Source organism: Talpa occidentalis, unplaced genomic scaffold, assembly GCF_014898055.3.
Source record: "Talpa occidentalis isolate TD23 unplaced genomic scaffold, MPIMG_talOcc4v2.1 talOcc4.2, whole genome shotgun sequence".
NCBI classification, from domain to species: Eukaryota; Metazoa; Chordata; class Mammalia; order Eulipotyphla; family Talpidae; genus Talpa; species Talpa occidentalis.
The window spans coordinates 42493549-42507252 of record NW_023602073.1 but is presented as its reverse complement, the minus strand read 5'-3'; the positions used below and the strand labels follow the sequence as shown (position 1 = coordinate 42507252).

General features: G+C 49.0%; 2 pseudogenes; both read right to left on the bottom strand.

The window, feature by feature from the left end:
- Nucleotides 1-452: 452 nt before the first annotated feature.
- LOC119251266 (protein DEK-like) lies at nt 453-6194 on the bottom strand (annotated as a pseudogene).
- A 2508-nt stretch (nt 6195-8702) lies between these two features.
- On the bottom strand, nt 8703-10663 carry LOC119252089 (class I histocompatibility antigen, Gogo-OKO alpha chain-like; annotated as a pseudogene).
- Between the last annotated feature and the right edge of the window lie 3041 nt (nt 10664-13704).

The following is a 13704-nucleotide window of genomic DNA, read 5'->3' as shown; positions in this document are numbered from 1 at the left end:
TTTTTTGGAACAGTTTTGATTCTTCTTGGTGGTGCTGCTGTTAGGGGGAAAGGGTGTCCTGAGCTAATTGCATGCAGGCTTTGTGGACTCCACCCCCACTCCAGACCAAAGCCATCAGGACATTGGGAAAGACAAATCCCATCACTGCCAAAGGGAAGGTGGCTGGGACCTGAGGGTGGAGTTAAGCAGCCAGGGTTGGTATAAAAACCAAACACGTGGGCCTTGAGGTCTCTCGCTCTCTCGCTCGCCTCCTGGCTTCACGGCTCCTGGCTTGCGGCCAGCTCTCAGAGTGCCATTTGGGATTCCAGATTGCGGATCGGGTAGGACGCATTTACAACTTTGTCTCCCACTTTTCTCCCAGAGCTGTACATCTCCTCATTTCCCTTTCCCTTGTAAATAAACCTTTTATTAACCTTTCACGTGTGCCTGCAGTAGAGCACTGATAAGTCCTTTTAAGTGCGTGGGTGAGGACCCACAGTCAGGCACCCCGTTTTGTATCGGGGCTGCCCTATAACACTGCTATCCGCCTTCTTTACATTAGCACTTTTTACAGATCTTTTACTTTTCAGAGTGGCATTCTGTTTAGGTTTCTCCTTTATAGATGTCTTTTTTTGGTGGCTCCTCTTCACTTTCTTTGTCTTCATCATCTGAAGACTCTGCCTTGGTTTTCTTTTCATCTTCATCACTGCTAGATTCATCTGACAGAATTTCAGGACATTTGGTTGGTTTAGTTTTCCTTGCCATTCCACAACTGTTCAGTTCCTTTTTGTTGCTTTTGCTAGAAGTTTTTTTTAGATGTTGGTAATGGTTTGCCAGAAGGCTTTGGAAGCGTTCAGAAATTCAAGATCCTCTTCACCAATTCACTATTTACACCTGATAGCTCCAAATCAAGAACTTCGCAGATGCTCTTTAACATGGCATTTCTAAATTTTTTTAACATTTCTTCCTTCTTTGTATATTGGATACGTCCTTTTTCAAATGGAAAGCCACCGACCCGACCCACATTCTTCTTTTACGGGGACACTGTGCCCGGTCTGCTGTAAAGCAGTTTATGCAGATTTCTAAGTTCATCTGTTTTCTTTTTACTGAGAAAGAAATGTATCCTTTCCATTTCACAAAGTTTTTGCCCCTTTCCTTGTGCAACTGTAAATGGCTCTCTTTGTAAAGAAGAGACTTGCATTGTCAGCCTTTCTACTTTCTTCTTTTCCCTCTTGCCTTCCACAATGAGACTCTTTTCTTTTTCTTCCTCCTCCTCCTCGTCCTCACTTTCCTCTTTCGGGTCCGGCATTTCGGGTTCCTTCTCGGATGTGGACTGGGCGGGCGCGCTCTCGCCCTCAGCTGGGTAGTCGGGCAGTGGACCAGCTGTGGGCCTGCGGGCGGGAGGGTGTCAGCCGTCTGGTGCCTGGCAGCGTGCAGGAGGGCGGGATGGGGCGGCCCCTGGATATCGGCCGACACCCTGGGGCCCGGGGAACCGCGGGAAACCCCACCTGCAAGTCACCTCCAGGAGGCCCGGGTCCTTGGGCCTTCCGCTCCGCCCCTGTAGAAGCTTTTTTGTCTGATGTGCTTCCATTGGCTTTATTTGCTTTTGTTTCCTTTCCTTTCCACAGAAGACATTTAAGGCAGTGAAAATAGGCTACATGATAATATAATGATGGACACATGTCATTAAACATTTGCCTGACACCCATAAACAGGACAACACCAAGAGTGAACCTAAGCCATGGACTTTGAGAGAGTATGATACATGTTCATCACTTGTAAAACATACCACTCTAGTCTTAACACATGATTTGGACATAATCTGTGCAGTGTTTACAAACTGAAAGGATTTTAGTATGATTTAGTTTTGAAAGTATCATTTCATGCACAAAGAAGAAAACTTAAATAACATGTAAGAGCTTACATAAATAACTAATTAATACCCATCCCACTAACACCCCAATTGGCCAGGTCATCTGCCCAAAACCAGTTGGTAATTTATCATGTTTCTTCCCAGAAAAATATATCTATACTTGTATCTAGTCACTTTTGTATACTGTCATATAAGCACAAAAGTTCAAGACACAAAATAGAAGAAAAGATTTATAAATCATGTATCTGATCAAGTTTTTGTATGTAGATTTTACAAAAGAACACAGACAACTCAACAGTAACCAAAGAAATAACCGAATTTAAAAACAGACAAAAGACCTCAACAGATACTTCACCAACAAAGAGATACAGGTGGCAAATAACAATAGGAGTGACGCTCAATGTCATACGTCATTAGGGAAATACAAATAAAAAAATAGTGATAACCCATTGCACACTTATTAGAATATAAAATCATGAAAACATGTAATACCAGAATGTGGAGAAATATTACCTCTGGAAAGATATAAAATGACACAACCACAGGATCTCCCTGGTGGCTGCAACACTATCATCACCACAGTAGTTCCATCCCCGGCCAGGGAGCTGACCCACATGGCTCAGCAGACCTCTCCTCTCACACCAGTAGTGTATTTTAGTAGATCCCCTGCTCTGTTCCTGTCTCTGGTGAATCCTCGTACTCCATGCACCTCTGACCTATACCCCAGTCCTACACAAAAATAAATCAATGAAATAAAATAAAATGGCATGGCTATAATGGAATATATCTGACAATTTCTTTTAGACCTAAACATAGACTTATCATACAACCCCATGACCACTGTCCTAGATATTTACTCAACTAATTTGAAAAATTATATTTGAAAACAAACAAACAACTCTGCATGTATGGAAGTACTTATGATACTTCCATTATTAGTGGCAGTGAGGAGCACTAAAACAGGCCAAGGGCACTGCCCAAATAGTTTATTGGTCACTGTCTAAGTTCTTCAGCCATGCACACAATTGCAAGACTACTCAGGTTCAGAGAACAACAATAATGGGCTTTATTTAGCAAACAAAACAAAGAGTAACTGAGGCCACAAAGGCCATTTACCTCACCTGAAGCAGTGTCCAGTGTTTTTAAAGTCCTAAACACAAAAACTCCAAAGATGGCACATTCCCATCACTGCAGACCTGGAGCACGCGACAGCCAGACTTTAGGATGGGTTCCAACTCACAAAGACAACAGAAAACACAACAAGAGACACTCCCAGAGTTGCTGAGATGCCCCAGCACAGCACCAAACAAGTAACACTCAAAACAGCAGCTGCAGCTGCTCAACAACCCAATAAATGGCCACACTCAGGCCTGCTCTGGGTCTCCACCTTCTCTGCCACCCTATAACAGCAGCAAAAACCAGCAACAGTTTCAGTTGCTTGGCTACCTGCAAAGCCTCCAAACTTTTCCTCTCTAAGGATGGCTGCTGGAAGGCCTCCACCTTCAGAGGCCTAGAAAAGACTCCTGGAAGATCAGTATGGTGGGGGCAGAAATCTCTAACCCTGCAATCAGAATTGCTGAGGATTCAAAAATGCTGAATCCCCAACACAAAATGGGGGTGGGGTGGGGCTGCTTCTGCAATCTCTTGTATTTGTAACATGATTGGAACTGCAAGTGGTGTCCCGGATGGAATCCTGAAACATAAAAAGGACATTAGAAGAAACTAACAAAATCCAAATAAAGTATGGAGTGAAGTAATGATGTATCAATATTGCTTCATTTGGAAACCACATACAGAAACTCTGCACTACCTTTAACTTTCCTATAAATCTAACGGTATTTATTTTTGTTATTTTATTTATTTATTTATTTATTTATTTGTTTGTTTGTTTGTTTGTTTATACATGCACTGGGTACAGTCAGAAGCGCGGGAGGGTGAGAGAATTCACCAGAGCCAGAGCAGGGAGCAGAGCAGGCAGAAGGACCAAAGTACACTGCTGAGGGGAGCAGCGGGCGGCAGGAGAGGTCTGCGCGCCATGTGGGACCCTCCTCCGGTGGCCGGGGAGCAGCCGGGGATCGAACCGGCGCTACAGAGGCTGCGGGCAGCTTCGCAACCCAGCGCTCAACCGCTGCGCCACCGGGGAGGCCCTATTTTTGTTATTTTTAAAAAACAGCCCACAACAAACTAATGGGTTGGTGAAGGAAAAGGGATCTTTCCAGAGTTCCCCATGTTGTCAAGGGACTGGAGAGAGGGATTCTGGGGAGAAAGGATGGAAAACTCACACCCAGGGCAGGTTCTGGAGTCTCCTCTCCTGTGAGCCCTTCTGCTCTGACTCCTCACAGAGCATCTCACCCCAGGACGCCGCCCCCCAGGACCCCCAACTCTGCCCACCTCAGCCCCCGCCCCGTCCTGGTGTTAGGGGGAAAAGGCGGTCCCAAAGCAAATTCCATACAGGCTTTGTGGACTCCACCCCCACCCCAGGTCAAAGCCAAAGACACTGGGAACTCCAAATCCCATCACCACCAAAGGGAAGGTGGCTGGGACCTGAGGGTGGGGTTAAGCAGCCAGGTGGATACAAAAGGCAGACACGTGGGCTTTGGGGGGGCTCTCCATTTTTGGGCTCTCGGCCAGCTCGGAGCGTCCGGCCAGCTCTGGGAGTGACTTTGGGTTTCCAGGTCGTCGGATCGGGTAGGACGCATTAAAGACTTTATTTCCCTATTTTCTCCCTGAGTTGTACATTTTCCTTATTTCCTTTCCTCTTGTAAATAAACCTTTTATTAACCTTTTGTGTGTGTCTGTAGTAGAGTATTCATAAGTCCCCTTAAAGCGCGCGGGTGAGGACCCACAGCCAGAAACCCGTTTAATATCGGGGTTGCTCTATAACACTGGCGGCTCCACCAGAGTCCGGAACAGCGCGGCAGCGCCCCCGTGTGGCCACAGGGCTGAGCACAGGTGACCAGAGCTGCCCTTTCTCCTGCTCAGCCAGGCCCTCCCCAGGCTCCCTGGGTCACAGCAGGAGGACGGGATCTGCACACAAGGGGGTGCCCAGATCCAATAAGAGGTTAGGCACCTCAAATTTCCTCCCTAGTGAGTGAATATGGACTCAGGCCTCAGGGCAGAGCCAGTTGTCCAGATCATAACATCTGGGAGCTAGGTGGGTCCCTAAAATATACAGGTTCCCTCAGTGTCTTTAGATGAAACCTTGGACTCCAGAGATGGAGTTATTTGTTCCTGCTTCAAGGCATGAAAGTGCCTCTTCCTGAGCATCAGCCCCAAATTCTCCATCCCTAGGGTGAGGGGAGGAGCCAAATAACAGACTCTCAGGCTCTGTTCTAGACCTTCTGAGTCTTCATGAGCGTCCAGGTGACTCCTGTGCTCACTGAAGTGGGGGCTCCCTGGTCTCCATGTCTTCTCCACGTGGGGTCAGACTGTGCAGTTGGCTCTGGGATGTCTGCTCAGGTCGCTCATAACTGAGGGGTCCAGGGTCCAGTCCTGCTCCTTTCTCCTCCTTAGTTGTCACTCCCCGTGAGACTCCTCCATGCGCAAGAATTCAAATACCATTTTCATCACATCACCTCCCAAATCTATTTCTTAACTCAGACATTTCATCTGTGTTCCATACTTGTGCATCCAATCACCATAGTGACTTGTGTTTCTAATAGATCTCAGCTTCAACTCTCCTGAATTGAATACCTAGTATGCCATTTGCTCAAGTGAGGTACTTCCAGAGTCTTCCCCATCTCACTGTAGGCCCTCCAGATGTCTACTGTGGAGCCTGAAATGTGGGGTATCATCTTGACCCCCCTTTCTCACAACCTAGATATGTCCATTAGGAAATGCTGTCAAGCCCACCTCTAAATACATCCAGAATCAGTAACTTCCTATCATTTTCCTGCTCACCCCCCAACAAAGCTGGGGGATCTGTACTGGCTTCCTCCATTTATCTTCTCACCTCTCACCCTTCACTTCTCGATTCTGCACAGCAGCCAAACTGAGGCTTCTAAAGAGAAGTTGCACCAGGTAAGCCTCTATTCAAAAAGATGGTGTAACTACACATGTTACTTAGAAAAGTCAAACCCACATCTTACTTACCCTTCCAATATCCTCGAGGCCTACAAGTGTGGGTTTACAGAGATGTAATTTTAATTCCTCCCAGGTGGTCATACAGGTCTCCTTGCTCATCTCAAACACAGACATTTCTGCCCTAGTGAATCTGTGTTGGAGGTTGCCAGCCTGGGCAGAATATCCCTGGACATCCTTGTGGGAAATCTATGTTTTTCAAATATTTTCCCAAAGGTCACCTTAGTGAGGCCCACACTGACCATGCTGGGAAGACAGCCATCCTCCCGGCCACTCACTATGACTCTGGGTCACCTTCCCACAACCCTTACCCACTTCTAGCCAGACACATCCTTATTTACTGTCACAGTCTCCAGTCTCCCCTTCTCACTAGGAAACACTCTCCACAGGTCAGCAAGTATTGGGCCTGTTTTTAGTTCATTGAGGCTTCCTAGTTGCAAAAACAGCCTGTCACATGTATGGTGCAACAATTATCAGTTATGAATGGTCACTGTAGAGCACCTCCCTGTTCTAGAGACAATGTCTTTACTAATGTGGCCTCAGGCTACATACTACACACACCTCCACTTGCTGCAGGGGGCCTTGTTGCCCCAGCCAGATAGGATACTGACAAGCAGCTAAGAGAAAGGGCCTCACACTGTGGGGCTGAAGATCTGGCATCCCCTTGCTTTTTGTTCTTGGTCATAGAGAGAGAAAAATTTATTAGAGAGTATATTGGGCAGTGGATTGTACCTGTCAGCAGACTGTGGGTGGATGGCACGGAAAATTATCTGTTTAGAAATTAGTTATTAAACAATTTGGCCCACTTGACAATGGGAGACAATTTATTGTACATATCTGACAAGCAAACCAGCACAACTATTATAGTAAGTCCTTCTTTTGCTTTTTTTAGAAGTTCCTTTTTATTTGGAAGTTTCTTAGGAAAGTTTTTAAATGAAGTTAACTGTGTTAAGAAGTTTCTAGATAGAAAAAGTTCTGATAGCTGAGAAGCAGCTGGTCTCCAGTTGAAGGCAATATGAATAGAAGAGTCTTTTGATGCTTAGACTTTAGCGATAGGGATGTACTGGCGGCTATCAACTGTCTTAGGTAATTGTCTAGCTAAGATAATAACTTAGTGTTAGGCTTGGTTTTTTTATCTATTAACCTTGAAGGCTACCATCTAGCTGAAACCTGTAGCAGCCAGTAGTCCATGGGAATAGAATACTCTGGTTATCTCTGCTTTACACATGATAATGCATTTTTTTCTGATTACTACAAATGAATAAATAAAGACCTGCTTCTCTCGGCAGAAGATACTTGCACCTCATCCAGTGTCAGTGTCTCCTCACTACCTCATCCCCTTCCCCTCAGCCCCTTACGCCACACCTAGGCCGTCTTTTCCTTTCAAGGACTTCTGACCCGACATTTTGCCAAAAGCTGGTCTGCGGCATCCACTCACAGTGACATCAGTGCCCCCTCTGCTCTCCCAAGTGCTGCTCTCTCCTCCCCCAACAACCCTCTTGCACACCATAGCACACAAGTGTATTTCTCCTTTCAGAAAAGAGTATCCTGGGTTTATGGGTCTTATTTTTCAGGGAATTGTGAATGTAACTGTAGCTACTTTACCAACCCCTGGGTGGATTAGAGTGGCACTGGAATTACTACACTTAGGGCAGGGTTAGCAGCAGAAGCTGCACAGAAAACAATTTCCAACAGGAACTTATCTAAGAGAAGAAATTATTTAATCCTCCCCTCCTCTAATGCTAGAATTCGGTTCTTTAAAAAAGGTGTGGAAAAAGTAGAAAGAATAATTGAGAAAACAGTCCTAAAATGAAGCCAAAAGCTGGACAAGTCTGGAAATGCATCTCTAACACCACAGACCCCTGTGTGCAGGGGCTGTCCCAGGTCTGGGGGACGATGAGATTTCTCATGTTGCTGTCAGTGACAGGGAAACCCAGAGGACATGAGGCCTGTTCTCTCAACATGGAAAAGAACAGGCACAAAACAATAAAAACCTAAGAAATAAAATATAGACACTCAGAGTATGAGGACTAAGAGCCAAATCATGGCCTGAGCCTAGGCTGACCTGGCAACATGTACCCTTCACCCACATGCTGGGGACAGGACAGCCTGATGTTGTGATGTCTCAGTCCCTGTGATCACAGGCCCTGCTGGGACAGGTGCTCCTGAAGGACAAGGACAAAGGAGCAGAGAGATGGCCCCTGAAGTGTGACCACATCAAAGCCCACGATGCACTGAGCACTGACTGGACACAGGCCCCGTCCCCCTCGGCTCCTCACATCCTCTCCCGCCCACACCTGCACAGACTCAGCACAGCAAACACATGATTCTGGATGAATACTCTCAAATACCATGAATTTTTTTATTAACCCATCAAACTCATATGACAAGATGAGAAAAAATAATTTCAGACCTACATTATTATTGCAAGAGTGGATTCCCTACTAGAGCATCCTTTTATAAAGAACCTACATATGACAGCCTAGGCCACTTCTGCTCCAACAGTGTAGTCATCAGGTCAGTGTGGGGAGGGTCCTGGTGGGCAGGGCTGGGCCAGACCCCCTATATTATCCAGTAAGAAAATAGAAACACTCACATGCCCTTTGCAACAGAGAAAACAGTGGATCTTGAAGTCACAAAGTGGAAAAAGGAAGAAATCCTGCATCACTCAGTCCCCATAAGACAGCTGAGAATAATCATTAAAAAATTCAAAGAATCATGTAAGTGTCCACATTCTCCACAGTCCACTGCATCCTCAGACTGTCCCCCTCACAACTTCCCCAGCACCTGGTCCCATCCTCTCTGCCCCAGTCCCTCCCACCACAGGCCTCCAGGGTCTCACCTTTAGGGGCTGAGAGACACATCAGGGCCCTGGGAACTGTTGCCACCTGGGGGAGAAAAACACAGAACCTGGTCAGAGCCACAGAGATGAGACCACAGGAGGGACTGATGAGGTGACTCCCCCATGGGTTCCACCTACACTGTCCCCAGGGGCTCAGGGACCAACCCCCTGATCCTCACTTACCTGCAGCCTGAGGGTAGCTTCTTCCTTGTTCTCCTGTGGGAAGAAACATCATGTGAGACCAGGGAGGAGTCTGCTCATGAAGTCCTAAAGGAATCTCCTAGTCCTGGATCAAAGGGAAGTTTCCAGAATTGTGACTGAAGACCCAGGGCAGGACCAGGAAATATGAAGAAAGGACTTGAAGGGGGTTGGGAGCAACAATCCTCTGGAGTCTGTCCTCAGCAGGGACCTTCCCCTCTGACATCTCTAAGAATCGGGTACCCATCACTAGTTATCAAGGTAAACAATTTGGGATTCATATTCATAAGTGCTTTAAAAAAGAGGGTTAGCAATCAGCTCCAGACCACATGTGTGTGGATGGTACTTCCCATTAACCAGGTAGGGCAAGTTCTCCCTGGGGCTTGAAAAGCCCCCAGTGGACAAGATGCCCCACTCCCTTCCCTACCTGAGCGCTTCTTCCTCCACATCACAGCTGCAGCCACCGCAGCTCCAGTGAGCACAGCTCCAAGGAGAAGCAGGCCAGCAATGGTGCCCGCCGTGGGGATGGTGGGCTGAGGAGGTGTCACTGGAAGGGAAAGGAAGGTAAGACCCTGAGTCCCAGGCCTCATCCTGACCCTCTGAACATCTCCAGAAGGGCTCCTGGTTCCCCTGAGAAGAACTTTTATGCTCACATCCTCCCTCCTTGTCCCATCTCAGGACTCGGGGTTCCAGCAGCCCTTCATGCTACACATGACTTGTGTATCTCTGCTCCTCTCCAGAAGGCACCACCACAGCCGCCCACTTCTGGAAGGTTCCATCTCCCCCAGGCCTGGTCTCCACCAGCTCCATCTCCTGGGTCAGGTCTTCCCCATCTTGCTGCCAGGTCAGGTTGATGTTCGCAGGGTAGAAGCCCAGGGCCCAGCACCTCAGGGTGACCTCATGGTCATAGGTGGGGTGGTGGACACATGTGTTGGGGGGATCTGAAGGGAAGAATCAGAAAATTCACACTTTGGGTTTTCTCTATGCACAATGTGACCATCCTCAGAATGGACAACTGTTTTGGAAAAGGAAGTGCAAAACCCTGATACCAGTTTTGTCCGGGGTATGTAGGATAATTGCAGATTCTTTTGAATGTTTTAGAATCAAGGTGAGAACTCTTGTTGGGAGAATGCAGGTCTCTGAGGAGGAGACAAAGAATTTAGCTCCTGATGTGGGTGGAGGGTGAATGAGTGCAAAGTCAGGACTCAGATCCAAAATTGCTCTCAGACCAAAAGCAAGACCTTGAACGAGACCCTGATGGTTGCTGGGTCAAAACCATCCAGTGAAGGGTGATTTCAGGGATGGTCTCCCCTGTCTCCCATCTCAGGAGAAACTGGGTTTCTTAACTGTCCTTCTGGAAGAGCAGGGCCCTCTGGGCGAGTCTCTTTAACACAGAACTTGAAGCCCAGGGGGCCTCCTCCCTCTCCTGACCAGAAAGGGGGTGTTCTGACCATTAGACCATTTTCTCTGTGTAGTGCCAGCCTGGGGGAGACCTGAGAAGTCGAGGGCCCTTCTTACCTGTACGGTGGGGCACCCCCTTCCCGAGCTCCAGGAATCTGACGAGCTGCTCTTGGCACGAGCCCTCCAGGTAGTTCGGGTCCTGCTCCCCTCCCCCGCAGCCTCCCGCTCCTGCTGGGGGGTCTGAGCTGCCCTGTCAACCAGCACCATCGTAGGCGAGCTGAGTGGATCAGTCAAGGAGTCCAGATCAGGCCCCTCTTGGCGGCCGCACATCCTCCGGAGGGTGTGACACCTGATCCTGCCCCGCATCAGCCCGCGGTCTCCCCGCCCGCACCCCACCTCCTGTCCTGAATAAACCTACACTGAAAATGAACCCAGGGGAAAGCCCCGCAGGCTCTTCCGGATCCAGGGTCCTGGCAGGTCCACCAGTCTCGGGGTGATGCCCGGACCCGGAGACTGGGGGCGACCCTGCCCGTCCGTGGGGTGGGGTGGTGACCTGGCCAGGCCCGTCAGCTCACTGTCCCGGTTCTGGTTGCAGTAGCCGCGTGGGTGTCCAGTTGCGCTCGGCACCACGGTGCGTTGCTCTGCTGGGTCTGCGTGTGCTCAGCACGATCCTCCTGGCCCTCCCGCCCCGCCCAGGGTGCCCGCGGCTCCACCCTCAGGAGCTCCATGTCGCTGTCGAACCGCACGAACTGCGTGTCGTCCACGCAGCCCACGATGTGGAAGCGGGGCTCCCCGGGCCCGGCCGGGCCATCTCGTGCAGGAAAGCCTCAGGGAGTGGGGGCCTGGGGGCGGGAGGGAGACCCAGAATGACCATCCTTCCCACGTGGTCCCGGGTCCCAGGGAGATGTGGGGAGGGAGGAGAGGGTCGAGGCTCCTGGAGGCAAAAGGAGGCAGGAGGCTGGGAGGGACTGAAAGGGGCCAGAACAGGAAGGGGTCGAGGGAGAATATAAGGGTGTGGGTAGGCGCCTTTCCGGGGGTTCCCTGGTTCTCCCCAGTGCAGCGGCCTTTCCCCTCCAGACCCCACACTCACCCGCCCAGGTTTCTGTCCAGGCCACGGTCCCCAGAGCAGCAGCAGGAGGATTCGTGGCTTCATCCGCAGCCTCGGGATCTGGGGAGACCCAGTCCTGGTGGTGCTGGAGACTTTGGAGTCCCGGAGAGGCTTCTCAGGAAACCCTCCAGGCAAAGGGGAGCCAGCACTGGGCATGAATCACCAGTGTCCAGGTAGTAGAACACGGCACAGGTGGTCAAAAGTGTAACTGTGGGGAAATGGGGAAACCCCAAGAGTAACTAACTTCTCCCCAGGCAACCCCTGGGGCTGAGACCCTAAGATTCATACCCGGGTGCCTGGGACTCTCCCCGCCCTCCTCTCCTGCACCGAGACCTTTATCACACCGTGTCCCTGAGGCCAGGCCAGGGCCTGGGTCAGCGATTCTCAAACACTTTCATTTCAGGATCTCTGTAGTCTCACAGATTAGCCAGGACCCCAAGTATGATTTTATTTATGTGGGTGATAGCTCTCAATATTTACTATGTTAGGAATAAAACCATTTTAAAAATATTATTAAATTAAGATTAATATCAACAGCCTATTGCATGTTAACACAGAGTGCTTTTATGAAAACTAGCTATGAAAATAATCAGGACAGTAAAAACAGTGGATCTTTCACATTTTATATTTTTGCAAGTGTCTTTCTTGTCTGTCTCATTATAAAACTTTGGATTCTTTTAAGTTCTATTTATGAATCTACTGTTTGGTTGAAGTCTATTAAAAATATACAGCCTCATACAAATATGTTGGAGCCGTGTTGTTATGGCAATGTCCTAGAGAAGTGGAGAGATTTACTTGTCACACCGGCAGGCTCCGTGGGATCGCTCCCAAAAAGGCTGAGCCCCCAAGAGTAAAAATGGCAGCATTTTATACAGTTTGTATGAGGAAACTTGCTGTCCCATCCATCATAGCATAACATTTTTTATTGTTCGGGAAGGGGTCAGGGTCCCCATGGCTGCCCCTGTGAACAAGCAGTGCAGCACACCCAGCAACTTCTCCGCTCCAGCAAGGCGCAGAATGTAAGGAGCAGACTCCCCAAGCAGCAGACTTGGGAAACTTCCTGCTTCATTTCCCTGCTTTTGAACCCTTACTATATGCTAGGGAATATCAAAGTAAGGATTCATAGGAAGCATTAGGAAAGGAGCACGTGTTCTCATATTGTCCAGCTAACATTTGGAGCTTAGCAGCCTCCAAATGGGACTAGATAAACCATGTGGCCAGATGAAGAAGACATGGCCCAAGGGCGAGCGTCACAAGAACAGAGACCAGTGGGCCCAGGAGGGCATGAGCCCAAGCGCCAGTAGCTGATGCTTCCCACTAAGGGGGTCCTCCCTGTTCTTTTCTCGAGCCCAGTCTATCCTGGAGTTGGTTGATAGATCACGGACAACACCTGACTTGTTGACATAGAACAACAGTCTTCATTTAGATCTAGGCAAAGGCCACCATGGGTGGCCGTGAGCAGGCCTAGCCACCTATGGTTCTGGAGAACAACAGCTGCTACAGAGTCCATTTGATCCTGGGCATCATTTAAAGACTGGGCCACATTACTTAGGTCTCAGTTGACTTGTTGGGAGAGGACCGTGAAGTTGCTTTGGGCCACCCCGAGGCCTGCTGTCCCCAAGCCTATCTCAAAAGAAACACCAAGGGACACAAGCAGTGGGATATCCAAGGGAATATGCTCTTGCGATGGTCAAGCCAGTATAGGAGAGTTGGGTGGCTTGGTCACCTGACAAGAGGTTGAAGTCAGGGATGAGCGAGGTGAGGGCACCTCTGTGCCCTCACATCAGATGGAATTAGACATCTATAGGCACCAGTAGAGCAAACAGAAAGGTTCCATCGGGAGCACATAGAGAAGAATCAGAGACCTTGGAAACATGTGCAATGTACATTAGGGTGTTGGCTGGGACCCAAAACACAGGAGGCTTGTACCCAGATTTTAGGGCAGGGCAGGTAATCAGCTAATTCAACGAGGATGGCCAAACCAAAGAGGAAACAGGAAAAACAATCAACTCTGGGGCTCAGTCCAACAGTTTATGAACATCCACCTGATGTTCCTCAAGCTTCTGCCATGAGTTGAGCAACCAGCTTGCGGGTTGTGGTTGGAGCAGGGCTGTGGCAGGTTCAAGGTGTCCGGTCAGGGTCCCTCCACAGGGTCAGCCTGAGTTGGTTTGTAGGGTCCAGGCAGGCCATCGACTTCTTCAGTGTCTTTGGGCAGGCTGGCTC